The sequence below is a fragment of the Phyllostomus discolor genome, chromosome 5, assembly GCF_004126475.2.
Source record: "Phyllostomus discolor isolate MPI-MPIP mPhyDis1 chromosome 5, mPhyDis1.pri.v3, whole genome shotgun sequence".
Classification (NCBI taxonomy): domain Eukaryota; kingdom Metazoa; phylum Chordata; class Mammalia; order Chiroptera; family Phyllostomidae; genus Phyllostomus; species Phyllostomus discolor.
In genome coordinates this window covers 129122440-129146045 of record NC_040907.2, presented here as the reverse complement: position 1 = coordinate 129146045, position 23606 = coordinate 129122440, and the positions used below count along the sequence as shown (strand labels likewise).

Below are 23606 nucleotides of genomic sequence, written 5' to 3'. Positions count from 1 at the left end.
GTGACTAGGAGTACATGAGTAACCATTTTGAATAAATCACTTTAAAGCTAGTCACAGTGTGAATGAGGATAATTATATGGCTTTCAACTCTGCTCATGCTTTTTTCTTTCAATTGCAAATCCCTTCAACTGTCATGTTTAGTTGTCTCTTTGAGATGTTTCTATGCATGGTAACAGATGAATCTGCTTTTCTGGGAGTTTTATAACTCATTGTAGTTCACAAAGCACAAGCATTAAGCTTAGGTTAGGCAAGGCTTGACCCTTGGGTGCTTGCAGGCAGAAAAGCTTTACAAAGCTCGATAGTGATATTTGAAAAGACATCAGAAAATAATTTGAAATGCAGAAAGTAACAAAGATGTTGTCCTGTACTTTTCATTGCTTTTATTGATTGTATGTTGATAAAGTAACTCAATAAACTATTTAACAAGTGATTCCCAATGTGAAGATGTGTTTTAGCAGGAATGGCTAATTTGGCCCCTCTGGGTTCTTTTAGAATATTCCAAATAATTACATATACCCACCCTAACAATCAGAAGATAGTCAATAAATTAAATTAAATTCAATCAGTCTAAAGCATGGATTAATGTGCAAACTTTCTGGAGGGATAGTCAAGAGAATACTATGGGCAACAAAATTTCAAAATGGAAAACCAATTCAACAGAACTATAAACAAGTATGATGGAGAAATAAAAATCATAATCAATCTGCTTGACAGAAATTTATACTTTTAACTGTAAGATAGCTACAGTGACTTGTACTTACTAGCTATTAATAGGTGCATGGTGATGATAAACATTAAGAAAACCAGGGCATCTTGAATAATATTAGTGTACTCCATCCAAGAAAAGAATGAAGAGAAAATCAGGGAAAATCCAAGATACGAGAATTTAATGCAAGGTGGATTATTTCAGTGCTGAATAGATACTTCAGTTATTTTGTTCTAAGATCATATACTTATGTTTTTCTGATTTGCCATAAGTATTGCCTAAGGGTCACGGCCAATAAAAGCTAAGTCTAAGTGGCCTTCTGGTAGAGGCAGACAGAAACATTGGCGAGTTCCTTGCAATAGAGATACTATATTATGCATCCTTATATTCTTTGCATTTAACACTGTTGTAAAATGGGTAGAGGTTTGAGATAGATAGATAGATAGATATTTACATTTTATGTGTAAACAAAAAATTCATTTCCCCTTAAGCAGATCTTTGCAAATACTATACTTTATATACATATAGTAGACATTTTATTTTCAAGAAGAATAGAAAAATGATTAGAACTTTAGGTAAATATTGAAAACATGAAGCCTTAGATTTCAGGAACCTCATTGGTTAAATATCAGTTATCAACTGATCTCAACTACATTTTAAAATAATATTCAAAATTTTTGTGAAGTAAATTAAGGTATATTATTACTAAAATCAGATAAGATTTGTTCACTAAGTAGGAAATTTTAGTGACTAAAAATTTCTTAATATAAATTTTTTCATAAATTTTCTTCAATTGTGTGTATCCTTTGGCTTATTTATTTCTTTACTTATGCTCTAGGAGAGGAAGGTGATATAATACAGGCATTAACAGCACCCATGCTGGAGTCACACTGCCTGGGAGAGTCCTGCCCTGCCATCCACTAACTATAAATGCTGCTAACATCTCTTCATCTCTCTATGCCTCAGTTTCCTTATTTATAAAATAGGAATAGCACAAGTGCTTCCTTAAAGGAAATAAGAGTAAATGGAGGCATAAACAGTGCTTGCCTAAATACTGTCATAAATGATATCATAGTGTAGGAGCAAGTTTAGCACAAGGCAGATACTACTTTAAAATTCAAATGTAAATATTGCATGTTCCTCCACTAAGTGCTATGATTTTCAAGATGCTTCACAATACAGCATACCCTGCCTTCCAGCTCTGAATGGCTATGACTCTGTTCTCCATTATGTGGGCTAAAGGGCTCTATGAAATACAATCCATATTTTTGTTCTTTGAAATTTCTATACTTAGACTACACAAGAATTTGGTGTGGGATGGCTAGAGGGGTAGGTAGTTGGTTGGTTGATTGGCTGGTTGTTTTACTTTAAGAATGGTATGTTATTAAGGTTTGTTCCGCCAGTACAAATATTTTAGCATATCAGCAGGCTATGTTCTGATATTTAAGAACATGATTGACAGTAACATTGATCATAAATCATTTCTTAAATATGTATATAACTGACTTAAGGGTGGTCTTTGTAAAATATAACTCCTGCTTCAGCAATTTCATGTTAAAGCTCTTTCCTTTCTAGGCTACTGAGATTCTTCAAGGCCATACACAGACTCCATGGCCCAAATTAGAAGGACTTCACTGGTCAGGACCCTCCCTACCTATTTCTCTAGCCTCATCTCTCTGGGGTCCATGTTGTCATTCCCTGATCTGTGGGAATTCATGTGTGCCTCTCTCTGTGCCTGAACCATCCAGGCTCTACCTGTAACCTGGCCAACTCTTACCCATGTTTTAGGAGCCAGCTCAAAGCCTCTCTGGTCTTGATATCCTTCCTGTGGGTTCCTATGGCAGCACTATATGCTGACCTCCATCAGCACCTACCTGAGGACTAATTGTTGGTTTAAGTGTCTCTCTCTCTGAGAGGAGATCTTAAACTCCATCATGACAGAGCTATGGATTATTAATCTCAGTATCACAAGAACATTATATCCATATTTATTGGGTTCTCAGTAAAAGTTTATTAATGAATGAATAATGACATTACCTACACTGGTTCCTGAATAGGTCCCATGCTTAAAATGTATGTTTTTTGAAAAAAAAAAGTGTATGCTTTTTGTGAAAAGAATGAGGAAATATTGTTCATTATTGTTAAGATGTATTATTTTCTCAATGAAAAGAAACAAGATGTTTATATATAGTATGCTATAATTTTATCAAAGAAAAGGAGGATAAGAATACAAATATATATAGAGAGATATCTATATACTTTTTAAAAAAGAAAAGATAAAACCAAAACAGTGGGGCATCCAGTAAAAATAAACAAAATAGAGAAGCTGGAATTCTTCTCCAAATATGCCTTACTTTGAGTTTTTGCCTTTGGAAATGTAATGTTTTAACAATTACTTAACAAAATCAATTCAAACTATTCCTATTACTAAAAAAAGTAATCCATGGAAATTAAAAGCAAAATAAAATAAGGAATATGTGTGAATTGGTAGCTTAACCACACAAAAATTATTTTCAGTGATATAATCCAATATAATTTAATTGTATACTATTAGTGGGTATATCCTAAGGACATAAGAACTGTAGAGAAATTGTGCCCTGGCTGGCATAGCTCAGTGGATTGAGCGTGGGCTGTGAACCAAAGCATCGCAGGTTCGATTCCCAGCCAGGGTGCATGCCTGGGTTGCAGGCCATAACCCCCAGCAACCACCATTGATGTTCTCTCTCTCTCTCTATCTCCCTCCCTTCCCTCTCTAAAAACAAATAAATAAAATCTTTTAAAAAAAGAACTGCAAGGAAATCAAATTGTTTTCACCAATCACTTTATTAGTAACATTACTGGTGTTGCTCTAGAATTATTCTTAATTATATATATATATATATATATATATATATATAAACAATCATATGGAATTAAAATTTTCAGTTTAAGGGAAAATAGATAAACATATGAAATAAGATAACTACAAACAAAACATATAAACTGAAATTTGAATTACAAATAAGGAAATATGAATATGTCATATAAACTTGTAAAATATTTCTCTTTTAAAATATTTCTACAGAAAAGGCCTAGTTGCAGTGGCCAGTTGAGTAGCAATGAGCCTTCCCAGCGCCCAGATTATAGATATAAATTTCCTACAAAAATCAAGAGAACAAAACCCAGTAAGATATCTTAGAGATATGGCTGTTTCCTGATCTGGGCAGAAAATATAAGAGAGGAGCCTAGCACTTCTTGTCCTACCAGTGTAAGAATATGTCAGTGACCAGTGGGATCACTCCAAAAGGACTCAGGAGGAAAACTGAAGGAATCCTTTGGCAAAGTGAAATAAATTCAATATCCTATCAATAATAACTATAATGAATTTAAAAATATAAAATATGATAAGATCCATAAAATGACTGAATAGTCATCTCTAGAGAATTTTAGAAAACCAACCTACTATTCTGAAAACTTATAATTAAAGAGAGAAAACCAGGATTATTTTTGCCCTTTCTGTATAAAATGTGCCTCAATATAAACATCTGATACAGGAAAGTTATTCTTTATATGGAAGAACTCAAACTACTAAATTAAAAGGGAATGATAGAATTAGGAACTTACTATTTTACAAATAAACCTATGAAATAATCATCAATGACAGTTAAACCATTAGGTGAAAAATTGATGGGGAACTTTATCATGGATCATCAGGCTCACCACACATAAACCTATGGATCAATCTTAACAACATAATGAAAAGACACTAAACATTATGGGCTTCAAATGGGATCCAATGGAAGGGTCCTCAATATCCTGAATGAGTAATCTCAACAAAACATCAAATCTGGATCTTGATCAAACCTCTACTCGTATGTCTAGACATAGTTTATAGGAAACAGAGGTCAGAGAAAAATTTTAAATGAATCATGGAGATTCATTCAGCATAATACAGAAATTGGGAAATTCTACAGGATAAGTAATCCATTTTTTTAATGAATTGCAAGGAAAAAAAACTGAAAGAGGGGTGATTTTATAGTTTTAAAAGATTTTTAGATTTATAATGAATAAAGGCCAACTGAGGATCTTTCAGATCTGATTCCAAAAATTCAACCATGTATTTATATATGTATATGAGACTGCATACATGCATGCATATTCAATTTGATGTTGACTGGTATTTAATTTGAAGCCATCTAATTTTTGCTACTTTGAAAAATGGGATAATAGCATCATGGAAACACTTTTTTATAAAAAAAGTTTTTTATCTTTTATAGTTCAATGCAGGTGATTTATATGATGTCTTGGATTTGCTTTAAAACATCTATTGGGAGGGTTGATAAGTGGAGGTATAATAAGTGAAGTTCAGCTGTGTACTAATAATAACATTATTGGTGACACAGAACCTGGGTGATAGGTACAGGAAAGTTCATTTCATTATTCTTTCTCTTATTGCATATGTTGAAAATTTATATAATAGAATGCTTAATATGAAAAATACGATTAAAGCACAGAATTAAATAAAAACGTCCCTGTTGAGGTTTTAATCATGTTGCATTGTATTGATCCACAAATTAATTTAGGCTGTTAAGTCTTCTTATCCAGAAACCTATTATTTCTCTTCATTCTGTTCATCAGTTAACATATTTGTTGTTGTTATCATTGCTGGTTTTTCTTCCCACCTTTTATATAGATCGTGCACATTGCTTAAGCTAGGTCACAGGTAATTCTAATTTGCAAGACTTTTTCTGTTTTACTAGTTTATAAGTCTTTTCCTGTTTTATTAACAATAATCAATTTGGAAACAAATAGGAAACATTGTCTTTGTATGCTTACTTTTTAATTTTTATGGTTACTATACTGTCTTTCTGGTCCTAATAACTTTGGCAATCTAATATCTAATGTTCTAATAATCTAACTTTCAATCTAATCTAATATAATCTCTTAGATATTTCAGATAGACAATCCATAATCTACAAATAAAGATAAATTATTTCCTCTCTTTAAAAAATATGTGCTGTGGACTGAATTGAAATAACTGATACCACTTCAGTTGTTTCCTGAAATTCATATTTTGAAAGGTTTTCTATCTTAAAAGCAAATAGAAATTCATATTATGTTCCTGTCAAATGTGGAGCTCTCAATATCTCATATTTGGAAATTTGAGGTTAACATACATATTTCTGATGAGTTAGCACAATGATCAAAGTTCTCAATTCATCCTACCATCTATTACAGTTCAAAGGATACCATCAATATTTAACAGTTGAGAATATCTATTCTCAACAAATATCAAAATATATGTGCCACAACCACTGGAAGATTAGTCCACAGAAGGCTTCCTTGATTATTATTTTCAGCCTGGTGAAAAAAGATGATTAAATTAAAATGAACCCCGATAGTTCCTTGTTATAAAGTAGACATAGATGGAGCAACTACAGAAAATGATTTAAAATGGTGAAGCCAATGTCAAAGCATCAACATGTTGGTTTCTTTTTTCAATATTTGTTTTACCATAAAGGATACATTTTGTAGAGAAATTACATATTATTCCAGAAGACATTGTCTTGGCTTCATTACATACAGCACATCTGGGAATTGTATGCTTGAAAGCTTTGACTAGAAGCTCTATGTAATGGGTCAAATTGATTCTGATACTGAAAAGTTTATAAAAGTCAGACTTACAGATAGAAAGCAGGCTGACAGCTCTGGGGTGGGGGTGGAGGTGTTAGGGGGCAAAGGGACTGAGCAAAAAGGAAAAAGATCTCATAGAAATGGACAACAGTGTGGTGATTGTGGGGGTTGGGGAGTATAGAGGGACAAATGGTAATGGAAAAATATAATAAAATACATATAAAGTATAAATAAATAAATAACATTTGGAGAAAGAAGAAAGAAGAGAAAGAAAGAAAGAAAGAAAGAAAGAAAGAAAGAAGAAAGAAAGAGAAGAAAGGGAAGAAAAAAGAGAAAGAAGTAAGGAAGAGGAAGGAAGGAGGGAGTGAGGAGTAAGGCAACAAAAAGAAAGGAAAAGTTACATTAAGTTACAAAAAGAAAGAAAAGTTAAGTTTATAGGATGTTAGTCCATGTCACATGCCAGGCTGCTTGGCATAAACTTCCTAAAACACCTAATTTCCCCATGGGAAAAACAAAAAAAGTTGGATCAGGATTCCAAATTGATTTTGCATTATGAGATAAAAAAATTTCCCTTCAGTATACTGCTTCTTACAACAACTTGAAGTATTTTTGCTTTGACCTCAAGCCTCTGTGGTGACAATGTGACTCGATGCCAGTATTTTTGCAGCACAAAACCTGCCAGGCACAATTATCTCTGACAATAGGTCTGCATTTGCTACAGTGAAGGTATGGTATTTGTGGACAAGGATCTTATCCCAGCTGTCACCATTGCACCTCATCTGTTTTTAAAAATGTTTAGGATGAAGAGTGATGCAGATTAACAAAGATGCCCTAAAGTGGATTTTTTAAAGATACCAACCAGCAAATTGTTGCTTGGTTTTTCATCAACAGACATACTGAGGCACTCACAAAGGTGTTTTGGTCATGCTGAACGCTAGCTAGGTTAAGTTTCCTAACTTATTCAGTATTAATCTTTTTTAATCATTCACTTTTGTCATTAGATATTTCTTTGCTGGGATTTAATTCAGACCTTGCCTCTGGATGAGTGCCATGTCTGTGAAGTCACAGAGCACCCCGTGGTTTTTTCACTACAGCACTCACTACCCACATTGTAACAAGTCTTATGTCTGTATGCCATTCTGGCTGGTGAACACTGTAAGTAAAGAAATGTGTATTTTCTTCTTTCTTAATTCTACCTCCAGCACCTGGGATGCAAATTGGCACAAAATGGATAGTCAAGGGCCAGATTACAAACAAACAGTCCTTCAAATCAGGCTTGTTTGGGTTGGCTCCTCAAGCCAGGCCTCTAGCTCTGTTGGCAAACCTTTTCTTTTTTTAAGCTACAGATATTCCAGTAAGGTCCTTAATGAAAACCCACTTAATTCCAAAAGCCACCTGAGAAAATACTTCAGGTGAGAAAGAAATAGGAGTAAATAACCCCGAATAAGGACTTTGTCCCGAAATTTCTCCTGTAATTGGATGACTTCAAATGAGAAAAATTTTGTGTGTGCATACTATGCCACTACCTTCAGATGCAAATGCAAGTGCCCTTGCAGAGTAGAACTTCTCAGGTCGAAAAGGAATAAAGGAGCAATAAAAATCACCTGCAACATTTTTGAGTGAAATGTAAACTGCAAGTCATGGAAATAAGCCAGTATTCTGGCTAATTAACCTAAATTGTGAGTTTCTGTCATATTTGGGACATGCTTTCCTCTCACACCTGAGCATGTCTTGGATAACATAGATACAGGCAGGTATCCTTCCAGGACTTTTTACCAGAAAGAAGTATCTCTCCCGAATCACCTTGATTTTTTTCCTCTCAACAAATGCACAGTGAGTGAGTATTATCTGCTAACAGTGGATATTTAGAGATGAATAAGATTCCACCTTCCCTGAATTTAAAAATATTTTGTTGGAAAAATTTACATATAAATGATTACAATGCAATGTATTTATAAGCTGTATGTGTGGTACACAGCTCAAAAGTGCTTATAAAGAAGTCACCAAAATCCCTAGAGAAGATTTCATGGAGAATGTTTGAAATATATTTCATAGAAGATTTCATGAGGTAGAAAATGGGGGAAGGCTATCTCTATAAGAGAGAATAACATAAACAGTGACTTAAGGCATAATAATAGAACATGGCTCATTCAGAGAATGATAAATACCTTGGTGTGCCTGGGTTGTAGGTTGCATGGCATATAGAACAGTGAGTAGAAGTGATGATAAAAGGGAAGATTTGGACCACAGAGTAAAGGATCTTTGTATCATGTTGCATCCACTTTCTTCCACAACTGTAATTAGCCCCACCTAAAGCACATGCCACAGCTTACGCAACATGACCCTGCCAACTTCACCATAACCATCAATGCACCATCATACCTGATTAGACTCAGGATGATCACCTTATCCAGGAACAACCTATTCATAAGTTAGATGTGCCAGATGAGGTGGCATGGTACAAAAGGATTGGTCTTCTTAGAATTTTAAAGTAAAAAGTATTGAAAGAATGAGCTGATTTGCAATGAAGCTGAAAGCATCATGAAGTAGTGTGTAGACACTGAGGTTACTGCTGCAAACCAACTCCACAGGAAGCAAGAACCATGAATACAGCAGAGTGAGGCAGAACAGAGGGGAACACAAGATGGAGATACAAATGGAAAACAGTGAAGTACAGGGGATGAAACTACAGTGCCTTCTATAAGAAGGTTCCTACTTCTCTCTGTGGCTGATAGTTTGGCTTTATCACAACAAAATGAATCAGGTCATAAGAACCTTGTGTGTCATGAAGACAAGTCTGCTATTTAGCTGGAGGTGACAGTGAGCCATTCAAGGGATTTAATCTTAGGGAAGAGGTAAAACCATTCTAGTATTGATGTTTAGGCCCTTCTCCTAAAGGCCCATCAAATCTCAAAAGAGAAGAAAGCAATAATTCTTTATGTTTACCTTGTCCCTTGGCATGGAATACAAGATGTACATTATATAAGATTAAGATTTTAAAAGATTACAGTGGCCATGTGGGAGAGAAATTGCATGTTACAATATTAGTGATTTCTTTCCTTTCAGAGCCAATAATGTATATGTTTCAGTGACTCAGGGGAAGGTAAGCCTGAATAATTCAACATTAATAAAGATGTTCTGTAAACAAAATTTCCAAAAGTAGAAAAAATTTAAAATGATTTTGTCCACTGCAAGGAACGTGATAATTTAAATTCAAGTTAATGAAAAATCTGTTCAGTTGCCAAAGTATTTATCAGGATTACCTTTGAACGGTGAAGCTATGGTTCCTACGTTTTATAATGAATATGTACTCCATTTCTAATAGGAGAGAAACAAACTTAAGGAATAGTTAACTTGAAGATTTATGTTTCATTCCTACTTAACAAAGTAGATTTTAAGTCTTAGTTGTCTGGATAAATCTATACAACACTAGAAAATAATTATCTATTAATGTCTGCTACTGTTTTCCACACGCTAGAAAGACTGGTCTACATTTGAAAAAGAGACAGAAGGGACATACAAATACAACTAGAGCCAAAGGGTGTGTGTCCCACTGAAAGTTCTCGTACTCATGGCACATGTGCATACAGCCAGTTGCTTCACCTCTCGGGGCTTCAGTTTTCTGATATGTCAGATGTGGGCTGGACAAAATAATCTCAGAATCCTTTCCAGCTCTAGGATTCTCTAAGCCTTTGTATCACAGTTACTTGGCATTACCATATATTTTTTCAAATTTAACTTACAAAGCTTGTAAGCCACTTGCAATTATGTAAAACCTCTCAAGTGTTTTAGAAGTATCCCCAGAAAATCTACAAAGCTTAATTAAGAATTACGACTAATGGCCTAAACATATAATGGTGATTTTGCTTTTGTTTCTGTAGGCAGAAATGCAGAGTATCTCAGAAGGAAAACATCAAGATTAAAAAATAATATATACTAAATTAAATATATTTTCATGATTTTAACTGTATACTGTAAAGAGAAAAAATATATAAAACCAATGTAGACTTTCTGCCATTAAGAGAAGATCTGGTCTCAAATATAGCCAATGAATAGGTGAAATCATTTCTATAACAATGTTATACCTATTACCAGTTTTTAAAAACTTTTTAAAAGACTCTATTTACTTATTTTTGAGTGAGGAGAACAGAAGGAGAAAGAGAGGGAGAGAAACACCAATGTGTGGTTGCTTCTCACACATCCCCTACTGGGGACCTGGCCCGCAACCCAGGCATGTGCCCTGACTGGGAATCAAACCAGCGACCCTTTAGTTCTCAGGCCTGTGCTCAGTTCACTGAGCTACACTAGCTAGGGTCTATTATTAGTTTTTGAATACAGGCCTATATTGGTTTCTCACAAGATATAAACTTTGATTATAAATAAATGGTTGTCTATTTAAAATATTATATTTACTTGTAAAGCTCTACATCCTAGAGCCATATACATGTGAGTATTTATCAAGGTCAGATTTTTCTAATTTTTTTTTTTTACTATTAAGTCACAAACACAAATTTGAAAAAAAGCAAAGCATATATTTTTCAATTTGAAAATTCATTATAAAGTATAGGGGATGATAATTGAAACCAAAATCTTGATACAAAAAAAGGTGAGAAAACATTCCTATTGCAGTTCAGAATGTATTTGGTTACTTAAGAAAACATATGCATACCATTCTATGATTTCTATTTCATATAAAATTATAAACTCATTCTTGTGAGGAAACATGGGGCTCATGCAAATTTAATACATTTTATATATATTGAAAATGTTTAAATTTGCAAAGTTATAATAAATACAAAATATAAAGTGCTAGAGAAGATTAAACTTAAATGAACATTATGGCCTGAAAAGTCATTCTATTTGCACCAAATATATTTTCTCAATATCCACAGTGACACATAAATACATAAAAGGCTTTTAAAAATATGTTTTCCTGGCACTTGTGGTGGCTGTTGGCCTGCAGAAGCAAACAGGCCGGTCTGGGATGAAAGGAGGATATGGGAGAAACCTCACAGCAGTGACAACTCAGGTTCAGAAATAAATGAACAAATGGGGGGATAGTTCAAGTGCAGCCCCCAGAAGAGTAAATAAAGTAATAGTGGACACACACCTAGTTACACAGCCAAGGAAGCCACAAGTAAGTCAATATATCCACATTTCTTCTGATTTAAAAGACCTTACAGAAAATTATGCACATAGTAAGAGACCTTATAATGATACTGGTTAAAAGCCTAAAAGATGAGAGTTACCAGGAGGACAACAGCTCACTTTCAACATTAAAGACCTTTATCTTCCTCCCTGTCTGTCCTTGGACTGCAGTCCTGGCTTATGTAACAGCTTTGCCACTCTCGCTCCCATGCCCGCCGTCACCTGCCGTGCCTAAAAACTGTCATGAGAAACTCATATCTGAAACATGGCAGATTGATGACACTTTTATTGCCTCTTCCTCCTCAACATTCATTTAATGATAAATGAATACAAATGAGGACAAAGAGGAGATAAGAATGGGTGAATGATTTTTACAAATTTCTGGAAAACACAGAATACATGATATATAACTATAGTCAAGAAAGCTACCACTTATTTGCTTACTGAAGGGGGACACTGAATTAAAAGTCTTTAGAGGCTCCAGAAGGTAAGGGTCACTAAAATATGGGAACTAGTTCAAAGTCTTCATGGAGAGCTGTCAACTAACTGCCAGATGCCCATCATCACACCCAAAACCAACAGAGGATCTGTTGTGGACTGAATGTGTGTGTGTCCCCAGACACCATCCCCACATGTGCAAATTCACAAGCTGGTAACTGGAAGTAGGGCCTGGGGATGTAATTAGGTCATGGAGGGGGAGCCTGCATAAGAGAGATGATGTCTCTCTGCCAGGTGAGAACACAGCAAGAATGTGTCCCTCTGCAAACAGGAAGGATGACCTCACTGGAACCCAAACGTGCTGGCACCTTGACCTCAGACTCTCAGACATCAACAGAGTAATTTTTGTTGTGTAAGCCACCCAGACTTTGGTATTTGTTATATATTCATTTTGAGCTAATACCCTAATCCTTTCTTCTAACAGAAAAAAGGAAACATTTATTTTGTGGTAAATTCAAACACGAGAAGCTACATCTAAGCATATGAGGCAAAGAAGTGAGGCCTGGGACCAAAAATGGAAAAATTAAATGACAACGTGCATAATGAACTTGGGACCTCAGCACCCTTTTCCTGCCTTGTCCCTAGAACACTGGTAGCCTCTATATCGAGTGCAGTAGATTGGGGATCTTCTCTGGGGGGGGGGGGGGGGGGGGGAGGGGAGAAATTCATATTTATGCATCTGGCCATTCCTCGGGGAAAAGGCAAGCACACCACAAAATCTAAACCAGAACCTTGCCCCGACACAAGGGCTTTCTCTTAGTTTTTAGTGCCTCATTCATTAATCTGAATGAAACACACAAGAAATTTAACATTTGCGAAAAGCTTCCAACATGAAATGGGCCAAAAAAGAACTGACTCTAAATTACAGGAAAGGACACAGTGACATTGTAGCAAGTGGTATATTACCAAAATACCTCATATAATATCCTCTGTGAGGAAAGATGTTCCATTCATAAAGGAGATGCAGAATACTATGAAACAGGAGAAAAGAGAACGAAAAAGAGCTCCTGAAGATAAATATGACCAGCTGAACTGGAGTCAGGGAGAGGTTCAGCAGACTTTTTCTGTGAATGGACACACAGTGAATACTGTGAGCTCACCGGACTCCCAGTCTCTACACTCCACCATTGCAGGGTGAAGCTGTCCACAGATAACACGTAAATGAATGAACATGAATGTGTTCTTTTTTATTTATAAAAAACCTAACTTTATTTACACCACTTGACCAAATAGCATCTGCCAACACCTGATTTAAAGTTTAAATAAATAAATAAAATATTGCAACATAAAACTGAGACATCACCTAAGAATAAGAAAAAAACATAAAGACATGGAAAATGGGAAAATGTGGGGGTGGGGAGGGGGTGGAGAAAGAATCAATCCAAAAGCCACCAATAAAAGTCTCAGAAAGATCACAGGAAATGGGGAGAGGTGATTTTTAAAAAAAGACAAATTTTGACAAAACTGAAGGACACAAGTCTTTCCATTAAAAAGGTCCACTGACTACCTAACAAAACGAATTTAAAAAGGCCCCAAACAAAACACATTTTGTACCATGTCAATACCAGGGAAAATACAGTATCATAAATGTGTCCAGAGAGAAAGCAATAGATTATACACAAAGGGGTGAAAATCAGAATAACATCTGATTTTTAACACCAAGAGTGGGCATGAGAAGACCACTCTTGAGAAGAACAATGCCTTAATGATTCTGAGGAAAAATTATTTCCAATTGTGAATTATACCTACAGTCAATCTATCAATCAGTAAAGACAAACAAAAAATTCAGATGTAATTTTTTATTGTGCATTTACCCTTTCTTAGGAATCCATTAGCAGATATGCTTCAACAAACGAGTGGTAAACTGAGAAAATAAACATGTGGGGTCTAAGGCACAGGGGAGCACAGCTGGAGAATGGGGAGGGGGATGAGACTCACAGCTGTGCTGAGACACCGAAGCAGAGAAATGGAAAGCTGAAGAACGGGATTGCCTGAATTGATTTTTGGAAAAATTAAGCTTTTGACAAAGCTTTTAAAATACTGGGAAAAACAACTACCACTAGGCACAGACAAAACTAAGCAAATGTGAGAGAGAGAACAAGTACTTGCAAAAACAAAAAGTTAAATGAAAATAGAAACATAATCTAGTGCCCCACTTAATCCAGCAGTATCACTGCTTACCACAGGCATCTCAATATTACTGCCTCTTTACTTCATGAAAATTAACATGGGATGTGGGGACCTGAGAAAGAGGATATCTTCACTTATAATAGCAAAAAAGAAAATATCAATAAAATTTACAAATATCATGAAGGGAAAATAAAGAGTAGTTGATCAAGATGCTGAGAAGAAGCTAGTGTGGACATTTTCAATACAAGTTTTCTCTATTTGCTTTAAACCTATGGTCATAAAACTCAATTCTCTATGATGCCTTAATATTTCCTACTTCTAGGAGTTACCTATTAAATTTCAAGTACACTGAGAAAGCTAACACTATAAGCCATTATCAGCTAATACCATGGAATTCATTTGTTGATAAGTGGGAAAAAATGTACAAGAAAAATGGGTCACCATAGGCAGGAGGGATAAAGAACTGGTGATAAGGAAATCAGAGAGAAAAAGGTAAGGAGGCACTTGTGAGGGGAGGGGAGGAAAGCTTCTCCTTTTATTGTGTGTAACTGTGTGGACACGGGGCTTACGGTGTGGCATCGCCGACGAGGCCTGCAACGATCTCTGAGTGGGCAGTGTCACCTCTGATGCAGCAAGTATTCCTGGTGCCATGCCCCAGTCAAAAAACTGGATTGAAAAGCCAACTCTGGGCAGACTCATTTTATCAGTCGTGTTTCTATGTTACTTATCTCTTAAATTTCTTGGCTTTTTTAATTTCTTAAAATTGTGTTTAAACATTCAGCTGTGCTACTTGTTCCAAAAAGAGAGCATGTCCGCCCCTGGGCTGAAGTGTCAGAGGCAGGGGCAGCAACTGCCTCAAGCTGCTGTGGATGTCTCGGTTGTGATCAATAAAAACATCAAAGAGAGATTAGATCTGAGAGGACAGTCACACGTGCTGCCTGCTGCCTGTTCTCAGTGAGAAGTCCTCACAAGGGGATTTTCTGACCACTCAATCAAACCGTCACCCGCCCTTCTCTTCCGCTCTTTTTCTTCATGGCACTTATCCGTAGTCGACATTGTAATGTGTGCCTGAGATGTTTATTTTTTATTATCTCACTAACTAGTGCTCAGGTCCTCTGATGGCAGGCACTTGTCTTGTTCATCGGGGTATCGCCAGCACCAGGGGCAGTAGAAGAGCTTGACAGACATTTGTTGAGTAAGAAACTTCTCGAACCAGTACCAGATAAAGAAATTTTATTTATATTAAGGACCCTTGGCACTGACTTACAGGGACTAAGTCAATTTCTGCCTAAATCACACTGTTGCCACATGGGGGCTCTGCTGTCAGCCACAAGGGATGCACAGTGCCCCCATCCCACTCTGCAAGGAATTGCTTTGCAATCAGGAGTAAGCACTGCTAAAGAGAAGGGTTCTCCAGCCCAGATGAAGAGTCCCCAAATAGACTGATATATTTTATTGTAAAATAAGGATGCCCAGGCTCCTATTCTCTGCTACTGCAAACCTATGCAATGTTTTTCTTCTTTCATAACTCTATCTCTTAGGTTTGCAGCAAAAAATAAAATCAGACATTTCAGAAAAACATTGAACTAAACAACGGAGCATAAGGCTTGTTTATCCAAATCAAGATTTGTATTATCGCTCTCTGCCTGGTGGCTGGGGAATTTAATTTGTAATGCTGATACATTTGTCAGAAAGGAAATTAAAAAATAAAGACTACTGTACCCAATTGAAACTGTCATACACAGTGCTTTAAATATAAAGAAAATGTTACAGACAGCATGTTTGTGCCCCACCCCTACCCCCACAATTCATCTGTTGAAACCTAAACCCCATATGATGGTATCTGGAGGTGGGGCCTTTGGGGTGATTAGATCAGGAGGCAGATCCCTCAGAAAGGGATCAGTGCCCTTATATAAAAGAGACTCCTGAGAGCTCCTTTGTCCCTTATGCCACATGAAATCACAAAGACAGCCATGTGCATACGAACCAGGAAGCAGGCCCTTACCAGGCAGGGCGTCTGCCAGCTTCTCCATCTCTGGGTTCCCAGCCTCCAAAGCACTGAGAAACACATTTCTGTTGTTTATAAACTACCCAGTCTATACTCTGTTGTAGCAGCCCAAATGGACTAAGACAAAAATTTTTCGTAAAAAAAAAATGGTTACATCAGAATACAGTGAAGCAAATACAGCAAAAATGTTTATTATGATACCACTTAAACAGCATTGACTTTATATTCAAAGAACAGCCACCCAGGTAAAGTAAAACATCAAAGGTTAATGTGGAAATTCGGTAAAGAGACTTTTATCTAAAACTCCTTTGTTCCACTCTGAGAAATCATAAGAAATTTGGGAATATATATAGGAGTATAAATTTTACAGTGTGACTCTGGTACCACATGTTCCTTCATGGAATTTGCTCTCAGTGAAAAGCTAGAAAACTGATCTCTCTCAGTACAAATAATGACATATAAATTTTCATTGCTGTTTTGACAGGACATTTTTGAGCTTTTGTTATAAAAGTACCTCAAGTTAATACAAAAATCAACAGGTTTGTTTAACAAGAAACATCAAATAATTGTTTTTGCTGACTATAAGTAAAAAGGCAAGTGTGTTGGGCTGGGAAGAGCAGAAATACTGGTAAATAAGAAAGTTAAACCAACAGGCACTCATGGCACCTTAATATTAATTCTTGCTCCCAACCTTGCCAGCTGACTCCATTATTCAGTTCTGTGATAGCATAAATACCACAAACTAAAAGTACACATTTTCCTCCAAGCTCTAAATCTCCTATTATTCAAAATCTTCTACAAGTCTTAAATTTGCTATCCAGAGTATCCACCTGGGGCTGGATATTCTCCTTAAATTAATCAGTGGGCCCTTGCTCAACATGTATGCCATTAAAAACCACTCCTTGCAGGTTAAATGACACAAGCGGCGGCAACAGCAAATGCAGAACACGGAACAAGCTGCAGTGCCGTGGCCTGGGACCTCCCAACAAATCAATGGCATTAAAAGTATTGACAAGGTTTTAGAAACAAGAAAACCAAGTGCAGTGTTTGGTTTTTTGCTTAGATCTTGACTACAAACCAAATTCAAGGATGTATTGTTAATTTTGTTAAGTATTATAATGCTGGATGGTTAAAAAAAAGTCTTTGTTGGTTAGAGCTGCATACTGAAAATATATGTGGCTAAAGTAACATGATTTCTGAGATTTGCTTTTAAGATGTTCCCCCCAAAATATGTGTATGTGAGAAGGGATGTAGAGATAGCCAAAACAAAATTAGTGAAATATTGATCATTGTTAAGTTGATGTTATTTATATTATTCTCTCTACTTTTGAGTGGTTTTAGATGTCCACTTAAAAATTAATTTCTTCAAAGTCATGTAGTCTTTTCAGTCTTCAGAAGTCCACCTCTAACCGTTGCACTTTAAGAGTCTGTTTTCTCCTATCCCCAAATTTAGCTGAGGGCCACCTCTGCAGGAAGTGACAGCGAGGACTGCAATGAAGCCCGAGAATATGAATTGATGCTGCAGCATAAACACATCTTCAGGTGAGGGAGAGGGAGATGTGTTGGATACTCTTGTAAGGTCTCATTCATTTGAATTTGCCTAGTTCCATATAGACACTGTGAAACCATTTTAACGATTACACCTGGAATTTTATCCATCCATTTATTTAAATAAGAGATGTTCACTGAGAACCATATGTGACCAGACAGTGTTTTTAATGGACCCCTTGAAGCAAGCAGATGGAAACCAAGGATATTCCGGAAATGTATCAATGCTCTGATGAAAGATCAGAATATAATTATAAATGCACAAATGCATATAAGTATTCTAACCAACTAGAAATTTAAAAAAAAAAACATTTTCATATCTACAGGAATCTGTTAGCATTCTGTCAACCCTATTACATGACAGAATAACCGAGTCACAAACATTAAGCTCTTTACAATATCTAGATCAAGTACATTTAATGGTGAAAGCACTTTATGAGCTAGAACACAGAATGTCAGTGATGTATGTCATATAATAAATTAGTTGTGCTATTAAAACTATAGTGGAAAGGTAATAATGAAGAATTTTTAAATAATATTAGTAAATTCTAACTCTGCCCTTGGTTATGTTAGTAACCCTTGGTTACTAACCCAGAATTACGAGGGGAGACCCAAAACACCCAGAATTTATTTATAAAAAAGCGTGTATTTATTTTTACATATTTAAACTTCAGTGATCTTCAAAGTACTCTCCATTTGATGCAATATACCTATCAAGACTTTTTTTCCACTGCTTAAAAGTTGTTGAATTCCTCAATTTTGATGCCTTTTAGTACTTCTGCCATTTTTTGTGTCACCTCTTCCACATCAGCAAAATGTTTCCCTTTAAGGACTTCTTTCATCCAGGGGGTCACTTGGGGATGAGATCAGGTGAATAAGGAGGGTGGGACATGGGCTTGGGGGTCCTGCCACTTTGGTAAAAAAAAGTACTGAACACTCAGTGTGGTGTGGGCATGTTCCCTCATAAATCACCCATCATGAAATGGGCAAACACGTTGAAAGAGTTTTCAAGAAAATTCACGGAAGCTGAATGCAGCCTCTTACAACAATGCCAGCCAGTACACTGCTACAGGTTGGTTCCCAGAACACTCTCCTAGCAAGGAAGCCTGTACTACAAAGGGCCTGCCCTCCAGAAGATAATTCTGGCTTTTTGGAGACCCCCCTGGTATGTTCATTCCTAAATATTCTCATGACCAGAGAACCTAGATAGAATCAAAAGCAAAATAATTTTCTCATAGGTATTCTGAGTCTAGAAATATTTTATAGCACCTTATAGACTATGATATAATGACATATGAATTAGAAAAACTTATCCTAAATAAAAGCCTTAGAGATTATAATACAGGTTTTATGAGTCCCATTTTGCACATAAGCAAACTGAGACCCTGAGAAGTCTGGCCATTATCAGTTCCAAATTCTAAATGTCAACTGTCCTATGCAATTAAAACTATATATCACTCTCTAAATGATTTTAGAATGACATTTGGGCTTTACCACAGTTATTTTCTGTAGTACTCAGTCCAAATGTTCCCATATCTGGTTTTATATGATTTTTAGCTTTCATCAAAGCTTTTGGTACAATTGTTCTCCCAGCCATATGCAAACATGTCTGTCTAGGCCATCTAAATATAAATCCATGTTGCTGTTGTTTAGTGGCGAATTTTGCTGAACTTTTTATAAAATATTTTAAAATATATCATAGTATTTTGAAACCTAATATTGAGAAGATGTTTTCAAAAATTAAAGTCTCATAAAATTGAAGAAAAGTGAGAGCCAAATTTGAACTTAATTCAAATGTGTTGAACCTTGATCTTATTCCCAACACTTGACCCCTGGAAGCAGTGAATGGCTCCACCAATCCCTCCAGTCACTCAGCCCATAAAAGTAGGACTCATCTTTAATTTCTCTCTTTATCTCAGAGCTCCACTTTCAATCCATTAGAAAACTCCTGTTGGTGTTGCCTAAACACATGTCCAGAATCTAACCAATTTTTACCACACCCACACCACCACACCCATCCAAGCCTGAACTATCTTTCTACCGGATTGATACAACAGTCTCCTCACTGGCCCGCATGCTTTCACGCTTGTCTTTTTAGAATCTGTTGCCACAACAGCAGCACAAGTGATCCTTTCAATAAGCAAACTGACCATATCTTTACTCTGCATAAAATATTAAGTTGGCTTCCATCTTTGTCCAGAATAAAGCCACAGTTCTTATAGTGGTGGACAAAGCCCTCCATAGTCCAGTACCTCTCTGACCTCATCTCCAGTTGTTCTACCTCTTGTTCTCTCTGCTCTAGGCTGACTGGCCTCATTGCTGTGTGCTGAGCGGGTGATCTGCTCTCACCTGAAGAACTTTACACTGGCCACTTCCATATATACAAAGTTAAGAACTTCATCTCCTTCAAGGGTTTACTCAAGCCACTTTCTCAGTAGCCCTAATCATCATCACCCTATTTAAAATGTCATCTACCTCATGCTATACCTACAATCTTCCCTGTCCTTCTTAATTTTATTTTTCCTAGAGTCACATGGCCCCATAATATACAATTTGTATTTATGTTTTAATTGTCCTTCTTACCCATTTAGATTCACATACTTAGATCTCTGTTTTGTACACTGATGTACTCCAAGTGTTAAGTGTCTGAAATAGTGTCTGGTATATAGTGGGAATCCAACCTCTGTATGTTTTAAATAAGTAAAATCCCTGAGGCCAACCCATTGTTAATATATCAGCACATCCTCTTTAAGCCTAAGTTTATAGTTGGCAATTCAGTTTCATATTGTTCTGAAATTTGGCATTATATACAGAGATTGGATTTATTTACCCAATTTAAACAAAACATATTAAGCTATTTGAGGTACTGTAAGTATAATTTTAAAAAAAGACTTGAGATACATGACACTATGTTTTAGAATTGCATAAATCTTTAGGGCCCTAGATTCATTGGGGAAATTTAACTTGTCAGGTAGTTTATGGTTTGTTCTGTAGGTGGTATTATGTGCAAATGAGTTTGCTAAATATATAATGTAGTGCAATTTTGCTTCTGTTGAAAGCAAATAAGAAATAATCATCTTGAGGTAGTCAATAAGTAAAAGGAAGATAAACTTTGAAAAGTACACCAGCAAATTATTAAAATCTTTTAGAATGTAAGGTGCTTTTCTCTTCTTCTCTTCAGAGACTATGTTTTAGGAGTAACTTCTGCAATCTCAAATATTCAGTCTAACTTAGAATTGCATTACTTTATTTTGGATATCTCTCTACTAGCCTCATGACGGTCTTCCCCTTCAAGTACTTCATTACCTTGAACCAGGACAGGCTTGCAAGTGATCACAGATTGGGGACTACAGCCAAGGTAGGGGCCATGCAAAGTGTCTGAAATCAGATCCACCTCAACGACGGCTACTGATTATGTTGAGAAAAAGACCAATGGTCAGCATTAAGAGGAATTATCAATTATGAGATCTAAAGAGTGAATGTGAAGTCAAAACTATGGCGCTAGACAAAATCAGAAGCCTAGATACCAAAAAAATCTGAGAACTAAGAGCAAGGTGTGTAGCACAGCAGAGAATGTTACTCACCATAAATAAGCCAAGATTCCTCCCCCAAAAAAGGCAAAGAGAGAGAATTACACTCTCAGTGGGTTCATCTGTACTTCCATCATCAGGGAATGAGAAGAGAATAAAAAGCACAAAGTTAGTGGGGCTTCCAGCCATCCTGGTGTGGCCCTGGGCAGCTATCAGGGGAAACAGGCATCTTGATGGCTACTGCCCATGGAGAAGCAAGGACATGGAGAGGAAAAATCAGAGACTTCCAAACAACAAAGATATAAGAAAGGGATTATAAATATTGATTCCCTTTAGTCTTTTTTATTTTTTAAAGATTTTATTTATTTATTTTTAGAGACAGGGGAAGGGAGGAGAAAGAGGGAGAGAAACATCAATGTGTTGCTACCTCTGGTGCACCTCCCCGCCCTGGGGACCTGGCTCACAACCCAGGCATGTACCCTGACTGGGAATCGAACCGACAGCTCTTTGGTTCACAGGCCCATGCTCAAACCACTGACCTACACTAGCCAGGGACCCTTTAGTCTTTTTTAATAGATACAGATTATCAGTCCTCATTGGGGATGTTAGATGATAGAAACTGTGATAAGCTATAAGTAATACTCAAAAGTATATTTACTAATCTTATAAAATCTGTGGTTTAACTCTGAAGACAACAGATACCTACATGAAAAGTGATGATCAGTTGCTGACCATCTACATGTTTCCACTTCCCAGTTTCTTGCCCTTTCACCCACACTATTGAAAAAAGAAATTCTCCAAACTTGTATGCAATCTCACTGGTTGAGGAACTCTGCAGGGATCAATCCCAGGTACATTAAGACTAGCATTACATTACCAGTTTATTTTACATCAAATTTACTTGTAACCCCCATAAATGTGTATTTATTCAATAAATATTAATTGATCATCTATAATGTGCCAAGTGCTGTTCTAGATATTAGGGAAACTGAAGTAGATAAAACAACATCTTTATCACCATGGAGTTTATATCACAATGTATGGGTTTGTATATCCTCTCTTCCTACTCGGGGAATATTTTTAATCAGCCCCTTACAGTACATTTCTTCAACCTCGTTGTCCATCAGAGGCTTCATAAGCACACACTCTTCCATCTGTTTGAATGAGAATCTTGAGGGAGGGATTGGGAAATTCATCATTTAAACAAGCTCTCTAGGTGTTTTATATGCATTCATAACATTCTGAGTGAAACCACTACCCTATTAATAGGGTATGCTATTAATAGCATACTATCTAAGGAATTGGTGTTTTCCATTGGATTATATCTGTGGGACCTCATGATTTTCATGACTAACTGTTACCAAAGTTCTCATCTTTAGATAATATGAAAGTTGTCCGGGGTTTTCCACAGTTAATTCACCTACCAAAGACTAACAAGGCAGACTTTTAAAAGTATTCCATATATTTTAAGCAAAAAGGGTTTTACTATAAGGCAGATATTACCATATTCTGCTTTGGGGAAGAAAAGAATCCAACATTAATTAAAAATTATGGCTCATAGAACCAAAAGATTCATTTTAAAGATAAATTTGAGATAATAGAGACCAGGGATGTTTTCTTACCAAAGAGGGCAAGACTGGGTGAATCTCAGAAATCCATTGTAAACAAGATAAAAAATATTCACTAAAGTAGTTCGAGTTAACAACAACTGGCATAGTCAATACTTAATATTAAACAACATGCATTATCAGTTGATATTCAGCTAATGCAGGCTTATTATGTGCCACATGCTATTCTCGGTACTTTAAAGATATTAAAAAGACATCATTTTCAACCCTTTATGAAATGGAGTTTTGTTATCGTGTCCATTTTGTAGAAGAGAAAGCTGAGGCACAGAAAAGACAAGTAACCTACTCAAGGTTACAAAGCTGGTACATTTTAGCCAAGATTTGAACTAAGGTATCGAAATCCATGTTCTCCACTAAACTGCCCCTCCTCCTTAGTGTTTATAATACTTCTTTAAAAGACATATCAAAACAGTTTATGCCAAACTATTTTCTAGGAAGCAAGGATTTCTTTTTTAACCATGGTTTCCCTGACCCAATGCCTCAATCAGGCTAATTTTCATTTCAATCATTTTAAAATGAAGACAATGATGTTGCTGAGTGGACCATCAAGTTGTGAGAGGTTTAAGGATAACAGAGATATTGTTCTGAATCTCAGTTCTACTACCTGCTTGTGATATGACCTTGAGCAAATTACCTCTCAGAGTTTCAGTTCCCTCATCTTTAAAATAAAGGTTATAATGGGACCCACATCACAATACTACTTAAAGATAAAACAAGATACCCTATTCAAAGCACTTAGAAAGTACTCAATAAATATTAGTGTAACAATTAAATATGTAAGATTTAATATGTAAATA

At 36.1% G+C, this 23606-nt stretch overlaps 1 protein-coding gene across 2 annotated transcripts in view; it reads right to left on the bottom strand.

Annotated features, from left to right (window-relative positions):
- The window catches only part of CTNNA3 (catenin alpha 3), a 1497017-nt gene that overhangs the window by 834124 nt on the left and 639287 nt on the right, over positions 1-23606 (bottom strand). The gene's annotated exons all lie outside the window — the stretch shown is intronic.